Source organism: Grampus griseus (assembly GCF_964374135.1).
Source record: "Grampus griseus genome assembly, chromosome: 12".
Classification (NCBI taxonomy): domain Eukaryota; kingdom Metazoa; phylum Chordata; class Mammalia; order Artiodactyla; family Delphinidae; genus Grampus; species Grampus griseus.
In genome coordinates this window covers 27814119-27822947 of record NC_139006.1, presented here as the reverse complement: position 1 = coordinate 27822947, position 8829 = coordinate 27814119, and positions in this window count along the sequence as shown.

Below are 8829 nucleotides of genomic sequence, written 5' to 3'. Positions count from 1 at the left end.
CCTGGGGACTGCTGAGGACAAAGGGGAGAGTGGCACCTTGCTGCTGCAGCACCAGAGAACAAGCCTTGGACACCACAGGGAGCAAGAGATGACAAGCACCTGAAAAAGAAACCTGCAATTCGAACTGGGAAATTACATGCACAAGCCCAGAGAAATTACGTCCTCCAAAAAGGATTTCTGAGGCCCCCAGACTCCCCAGCTAGCCCAACTGGTGAAGGTCTTCCCTGTAAGAAGACTGAGAGAGGTGGCTGTTTTATCAAATACATAAAACTCAACAACCACCACAAAATCATGAGGCACAAGAATAAACAGAAACATAGCTCAATCAAAAGAACAAAAGAAACCAATCTCCAGAAACCAATCCCAAGGACACAGAAATCTATGAATTATATGACAAAGAATTCAAATTAATTGTCTTAAAGAAGCACAGTGATCTAAAAGAGCACAGACAACCAAGTGGATTAAGAACAATGCACGAACAAAATGAGAATATCAACAAAGAGAAACTATTTTTTAAAAGAACCATACAAAAATTCTGGAGCTGAAGAATATAATAACTAAATTGAAATATTCACTAGAGGGGTTCAACAGCAGACTTGATCAGGCAGAAGAAAGAATCAGCAATTCTGATGGTTGAAATTAACCAAGTCAGAGGTATAAAAAAAAAGTGATGAAAAATGGACAAAGCCTAAGGGACCTATAAAACAGCATAAAATGGACCAATATGTATTATGCGAGTCCAAGAAGGAGCAAAGAGAGACAAAGCATATTTAAAAAAATAATAATAGGGACTTCCCTGTTGGTCCAGTGATTAAGACTGTGCTTCCAATGCAGGGGGAATGGGTTTGATCCCTGGTCAGGGAACTAAGATCCCACATGCCAGGTGGCACTGCAGAAAAAAAAAAGGCTTTTCTAATCTGAGAAAGGAAATGGATTTGAGAAGCTCAAAAGACTCCAAATAGGATGAACCTAAACAGCCCCCACCTAAGACACCTTTTAATCAAAAAACTGTCAAAAATCAAAGACAGACAGAATCTTGAAAGTAGCAAGAGAAAAGCAACTCATCACAAGTGAGTTCCCGTAAGATAATAAGCAGATATCTCAGCAGAAAACTTAGAGGCCGGAAGGGAGTGGGATGATATATTGAAAATGCTGAAAGGAAAAAAAATGTGCCAGTCAAGGATATTATCCTGAGGCTTCCCTGGTGGCGCAGTGGTTAAGAATCCACCTGCCAATGCAGGGAACACGGGTTCAAGCCCTGGTTCAGGAAGATCCCACATGCCTTGGAGCAACTAAGCCCATGCACTACAACTACTGAGCCTGCGTGCCACAACTGCTAAAGCCCGTGTGCCTAGAGCCTGTGCTCTGCAACAAGAGAAGCCACTGCAATGAGAAGCCTGTGCACTGCAACAAAGAGGAGCTCCCGCTCACTGCAACTAGAGAAAGCCCACGCACAGCAACGAAGACCCAACGCAACCAAAAATAAATAAAATAAATAAATTTTAAAAACTTAAAAAAAAAAAAGGATGCTATCCAGCAAAACTGTCCTTCACAAATTAAGAAATAAAGACTTTCCCTGGTGAACAAAACCTGAGGGAGTTCATCACCACTAGATGTGACTTACAGGAAGTGCTAAAGCAAGTCCTGCAAGTTGAAACAAAAAGATGTTAGACAGCAACGTGAAAGCATATAAAGATATAAAGCGCTCTGGTAAAATTAAATAGACAAATACAGACTCTAGTAATGGTGTAAAGGTGGTGTGTAAAGCACTTTTAATTCTGGTATAGAATTTAAAAGATAAAAGCATAAAAATGACTATAAAACTGTTAATGGACAAATAATATATAAAGATGTAAACAAAGTGAAGGTGGAGAGATATAAAAGAATGGAGTTTTTGTAGATTCAAGTTGTTATCAAAATAGAATAGATTGTTACAAGATCTTATGTAAGCCTCACAGTAACCACAAAGTAAATATCTATAGAAGATATACAAAAGAAAATGAGGAAAAAATTAAAGCATGTCAACACACACAAAAAAATCAATGAAACACAAAGAAAGGCAGCAAGAGGAAAAGAGGGACCAAAAAAAAAAAGCCTAACAAAGTAACAAAGTGCCAATAGTAATTGCTATCATCTGAATGTTCCCATCCCCCAAAAGTCATATGTTGAAATCCTCATCCCCAAAGTAATGGTATCAGGAGGTAGGGCCTGTGGGAAGTGGTTAGGTCATGAAGATGGAGCCCTCATGAATGGGATTACTGCTCTCATAAAAGAGCCTACAGAGAGCAAGCTTGCCCTTTCCCACCACATGAGGGCACAGCAAGAAGGCACCATCTATGAGGAAGCAGGTGCTCATCAGACATCAAATCTGCCAACACCATGATCTTGGACTTCCCAGCTTATAGAACTGTGAGAAATAAATTGTTGTTTATAAGCCACTTTGTTTATGGTATTGCATAGTAGTTCAAACAGACTAAAACAGTAAGTCCTTCACTATCAGTAATTAATTGTAAATGTATTAAATTCCCCAAACAAAAGACATAGAGTGGCTGAATGGACTAAAAAAAATGCAATTATATACAGTCTACAAGAGACTCACCTTACATATAAAGACACACACAGGCTGAAAATGAAAGGATAGGAAAGGATTCCACATAAATAATAACCAGAAGAGAGCAGGGGTGGCTATACTAATATCAGACAAAACAGACTTTAAGTCAAAAACTCTCACTAGAGAAAAAGAAGGACATTTTACAAGATAAAAGTGTCAATACACAAGGATAATATAACAATTATTAATATATATGCTCCCAACATCAGAGCACCCAAATATACAAAGCAAACACTGACAAAATTGAAGAGAGAAATAGACAATAACACAATAATAGTAGGAGTTATCAATACTCCATTTTCAATAATGGATAGAACAACCAGATAGAAGACCAGTAAGGAAACAGAGGACTTGAAAAACACTATAGATTGATTGTACCTAACAGACACATGCAGAATACTCCACGCAACAGCAGCAGAATACATGCTCTTCTCAAGTACACATGGAATATTCTCCAGGATATATCACGTTAGGCCAAAAAAAAAAGTCTTAACAAATTCAAGAACATTGAAATCATACCAAGTATCTTTTCTGACTAATATAGGATGAAACTATAAATCAGTTGCTGTAAAAAAAAAAAAAAAACTGGAAAATTAACAAATAAGTGGAAATTAAACAACATATTTTTGAACAATGAATGGGTCAAAGAACAACTGACAAGTGAAACTAGGAAATATCTTCAGACAAATGAAAATGAAAGCACAACATATGCAAACTTATGGGATGCAGTACTAAGAAAGAAGTTTATAATAGTAAACACCTACATTAAAATAGAAGAAATTTCTCAAATCAACAATCTCACATTATACCTCAGGGAAGTAGAACAACTTTAACCCAAAGTTAGCAGAAAGAAGAAAACAACAAATATTAGAGAAGAAATAAAATAAAGAATAGGGAGGGGCTTCCCTGATGGTGCAGTGGTTGAGAATCCGCCTGCCAATGCAGGGGACATGGGTTCAAGCCCTAGCCTGGGAAGATCCCACATGCCGTGGAGAAACTAAGCCCGTGCACCACAACTACTGAGCCTGAGCTCTAGAGCCCGCGAGCCACAACTACTGAAGCCCGTATGCCACAACTACTGAAGCTTGCATGCCTAGAGCCTGTGCTTCTCAACAAGAGAAGCCATCGTAATGAGAAGCCTGCACAGTGCAACAAGAAGTAGCTCCTGCTCACTGCAACTAGAGAAAGCTGCATGCAGCAATGAAGACCCAATGCAGCCAATAAATAAATAAAATATATTTTAAAAAAATAAAGAATAGGGAATTCCCTGGTGGTCCAGTGGTTAGGACTCTACAGTTTCACTGCCAAGGGCCCAGTTCACTCCCTGCTTGGGGAACTAAGATCCTGCAAGCTGTGTGGTGTGGTCAAATAAATAAATAAATAACTTTAAAGATAAAATAAAATAAAGAATAGAAAAAAGTCAATGAAAGAGTTGGTTTTTTGAAAAGACAAACAAAATTGACAAAACTTTAGCTAGACTAAGAAGAAAAGAGAAGAAGACTCAAATAACTAAAATCACAAATGAAAAAGAGACTACAGCTGATGCCACAGGAATGAAACAGATTATAAGAAACTATGATGAACAATTATATGCCAACAAATTGGATAATCTAGAAGAAATGAATAAATTCCTAGAAACATACAAGCTAGTAAGACTGAACCATGAAGAAATAGAAAATTTGAAAAGCCTATTTCAAAAGAAGGTTGAATCAATCAGTTATCAAAAACCACCCAACAAAGAAAAGCTCAGGGACTTCCCTGGTGGCGCAGTGGTTGAGGGTCCGCCTGCCAATGCAGGGGACGCGGGTTTGTGCCCTGGTCTGGGAGCATCTGCGGCTGGGCCCGTGAGCCATGGCCGCTGAGCCTGCGCGTCCGGAGCCTGTGCTCTGCAACGGGAGAGGCCACAGCAGTGAGAGGCCCGCGTACCACAAAAAAAAAAAAAAAAAAAAAAAAAAGAATCCGCCTGCCAGTGCAGGGGACATGGGTTCAAACCCTGGTCTGGGAAGATCCCACATGTCGCAGAGCAACTAAGTCTGAGCACCGCAGCTACTGAGCCCGTGTGCTACAACTACTGAAGTCCATGTGCCTAGAGCCCATGTTCTGCGACAAGAGAAGCCACTGCAATGAGAAGCTCGTGAACCGCAATGAAAAGTAGCCCCCGCTTGCTGCAACTAGAGAAAGCCTGTGTGCAGCAACGAAGACTCAATGCAGCCAAAAATAAAAAGAAATTAAAAAAAGAAAAAAGAAAAGCCTAGGACCTGACTGCTTCATTGGAGCATTCTACCAAATATTTAAGGAAAAATTAATACCAATCCTTCTCAAATTCTTCCCAAAACTTGAAGAGGAGAAAACACTTCCTAACACATTTTATGAATCCAGCATTACTCTGATACCAAGCCAAAGATACAAAGAAAAAAACAACAACAAAAACAACTATAAACCAATATCCCTGATGAATATAGATGCAAAAGTCCTCAACAAAATACTAGCACTTTAAAAAGATTATACACCATGAAAAAGTGGGATTTATCCCTGGAATGCAAGGATAGTTCAACTTAAGAAAATCTATACATGTTAATACAACACATTAACAAAAAATACAAAAATCACATGATCACCTCAATTGATGCAGGAAAAGGTCTCGACAAAATTCAACACCCTTTCATGATAAAAAACACTCAAGAAACTAGGAACATAAGGAAACTACCTAAATGAAGGTAATTTCATAATGAAGGTCATATATGAAAATCTCACAGCTAACATCATACCCAACAGGGGGAAAAAAAGCTTTTCCTCCACAATTAGGAACGAGGCAAGGATGCCCACTATTGCCACTTCTATTCAACATAGTCCTGAAAGTTCTAACCAGGGAAATTGGGCAACAGAAAATAATGGTATCCAAACTGGGAAGAAGAAGTAAAATTATCTGTTAGCAGATGACATGGTCTTATATGTAGAAATCCCACGTGTGTGAACACGTGTCCTTCTGTGTGAGCATGCCCACATACGCTTATGTAGAGTGTAAAGGTAAGGTGACACACTCAGTTTTGAGCATTCAGGCATGTCTGGTTCTGTGCTGAATGACCCGTTTTCACAAGCAGGTCCGGCACGTGGAGTGGCCATCCCATCCGCACTGGCCTTATTTGGTTGAAAAGCATGGGTGGCTCCCGGACGGGAGCCAGTGCTGAGGCGTCTCCCCACCCTGTTCATCCACCCGGGGGGATTCCCACTCCCTTCAGTGTAAAATGAGGCCACCCAGCATCACTGTGCCAGCACATCCCAACCAGACCATCTTCTCCTCCATCTTCTCCTCTATCACGGCCTTCTTAGAAGTCAGATGAATTTCAATAGAGAGAAATTCATTCTTATGTTTCAATATTTCACTTCTCAGTAATTGGTATTTTTGGTGTTGAGACAAGTTTGAAAATAGTAATAGTCAGTAAATATTTAGTGAGCACCTACTATGTGCCAGGCACGGTTCCAGCACTGCAGACCCCTGCCCTCTTGGGAGTTAACATGGGTGAACAGGCCATGAACAGGAAGCACTGTAAAAACGTATTGCGTACTGTATGTGGAAAGGCAGGGGCACGACAGGAAAGGAAGATTGGCCCGGGGTGCAGTCAGGGCCAGCGCAGTTTTTAACGTCCCTGTCTTACTCTCACACTAAACATCTCTGGTACCTCCCTAAGTGTGTCACCCAAGCCTCTGTCCTCTCCCGGCCCACATCCCGCCTCAACCAGGCCGTCTGTGCACATGCAGGCCTGGACCCTCACTGGCTTCCCCGCCTCCCAGGCCCCAAGCCAGGCTCCAACTCCGTCTGACTCGCGGACGGTGTGCCCACCTCTCAGGGGTGGCCCGCTTCCCAAAGGCTTTGGGGACCGTCTTGTGGTCCTCTGAACTCCCTGGTGTTTGCCAACCACTGCCCATATTGAGGCCCTGGACCACGGGCCTCCCTGAGTTGCTGCTGAACCACATCAGTCCTGGAGGGTGAGCATCACCTCAGGATTTAACTCAGCTGCTTTATGGGTACATGATAGGCCCCAGAAAAACCCCTGCTGTTGAATAAGTGAAGTACAAACCACTAAGGAGAGACATGCACACAACTTCTAGATGGTACCAGACCTCCTCCCTGCTCTTAGAGGAGTGAAAGGAAGGATGGAGGCGGTTCTGTCAACCTCTCTGCCAAACACTGGTTTTCAATCTTTGAGCAATTGTTTATAAAACTGATTTGACGTAAGACATATTTTCAAGCCACTTATATTTTCTATTACTCTCCGGAACTGTTCTGTGAAAGATTTTTGGTTGCTTGCTTATAAAACTCTAAATTATGGCCTGCCTGGTTGGTAAGCAGTCAGAATCCCATTCAATCAACTCTCTGCCGTTGATGTCAAGTCCAGCAGATTCTGTGTACTGTGCCCAGCCATAGTCAATGCCATACAATAACTCTGAACGTGGTCACGACAATTCACATCCCAAGAAGCTCTTTTTCAAGAGGCGGGAAATGTCAGCAGGCATTTGAGAACATTTCTTCCAGGAATTGCTTTTCGGTGACTGTGTCCATGAAGGACACAGAGGACAGACTCTGCAAAAGGCCGCAGGTGTCTGGCAGAGTCCACATCTGCTCTGGGACCCCTGGACTGGCACAAGGAAAACGCAGCCCTAGCCCTAAGGTTTTATTGACAGCACCTGCTGGAAACTGCCCTGAACTTGAACACAAGCCAAATATAATTAAAGCACAAATTGATGAGGTTTTAAAAAAAGGTTAAAACCGATCATTTGGAAGCTCCTAGGAGCCAAGTGGACAAAGAATGTTGTCAAAGGCCGAAGTCCACAGAGAGGTCCAGCCTCAGCCCAAACACCGTAAACTCAGGCGAAATGGGGCAAGTGAAACCCTTGAGACTTGGTTAGTAGGACTTACGCACACCGTAGCCTCGTAGGCTCTGTCTCCACCGCTGGTCTGTCCTCCTTCTTCTTCCCTGGACTCCTCATCTTCTTCACCTTCTGACCCTGACCTGCTGTCACTTATTCCAGGGGAGTTTGGAGATGGGCTTGGGGTAAACATGAAGCCTGGCTCTAGCCAGTCAGGGGAGGCCTCACGCCAACGGCCTCACTCTTCACACCTCCTGGAGTCTGAGCCCCTGGAGCCCAGGACAGACCCCCTGTGCGTCCAGGCTGCACCGACCCACCTCCTTCTCCGCTTTGGGTCTTTCTTCCCCTCCCCAGGCCGCAGGCCACCGTCTCTCTTCCTGAGTTCCTCCCTGGGCGCCCTCTTCTCCCCCCAAGGTGGGGAGTCTGCGGGGGGAGCGGGTAGGAGAGCCCATCCCCGGGCGGGTGCGCCTGGACGCAAAGAGCCATCAATCACCAATGAAGAGGAACAACTGAAAATTCTTAGCCTGTGAAGCTTCACCTTAAGAGTGAAGCCCCAATCCACCCTCACTCTGGTGTTTGGCCCAACACAAGGGACACCTGGTGTGAAACTAGCCAGGCCGACAGGTTCCCTAGCGGGTGGCTGCCAGGTTGTGCCCACCCACCTCGAGCTCCAGGACGCCGGAAAGCAGTCAAATAGAAACCCTCAGGCAAACACAGGGGAGGGGTCTTTAACTCGCCAGCGAGTACGACCAACCAAGGGATTTCTAGAGAATGATTGACACTGATAGGGTTTACTGTATTTTAACTTTGGCATGTGAGTATAGCAGAGTGGAGTGTAAGTGTAATGACAGAGAGCTCAAAATGGCTTAAGAGAATAAAAGAAAATTTTGAGTCAGTAACAGGAAGGCAATCTACACATTTAATGACGTCAGCTGGACTCTGTCCCGCTCCATTTTTTTTTCCTTTTTAACCAAACCGCCTTCATTTCTTAACTGCTTTCTGCTGTGTTGGACTCTTGGCGCCCCCCACCCTTTCCAGTGGGGGTGGGGCATCCCAGCAAGCCCAGGCCAACACCCGCCAGGCCTCAAGTCCAGTGGAAATGCTCCCCTTCTCCACGGGGCCTAATAAAGCCCGGAAACGGGAGCCACACCCTGAACTAATGACTGTGTGTGGGGTTGGTCAGGTAACGCACTTGAGAGATGGGACTTGGCCCCATCAACCCCGCCAAGTACATATGCGAGGGCTGTGCTGTGTAGGACATTTTCTATATTTTTTCAGAATTGTATAATGAAGTATTTAGCAGCACATATATGATGTATGTAATTTATTTCACAATGTTTTACTAAAAA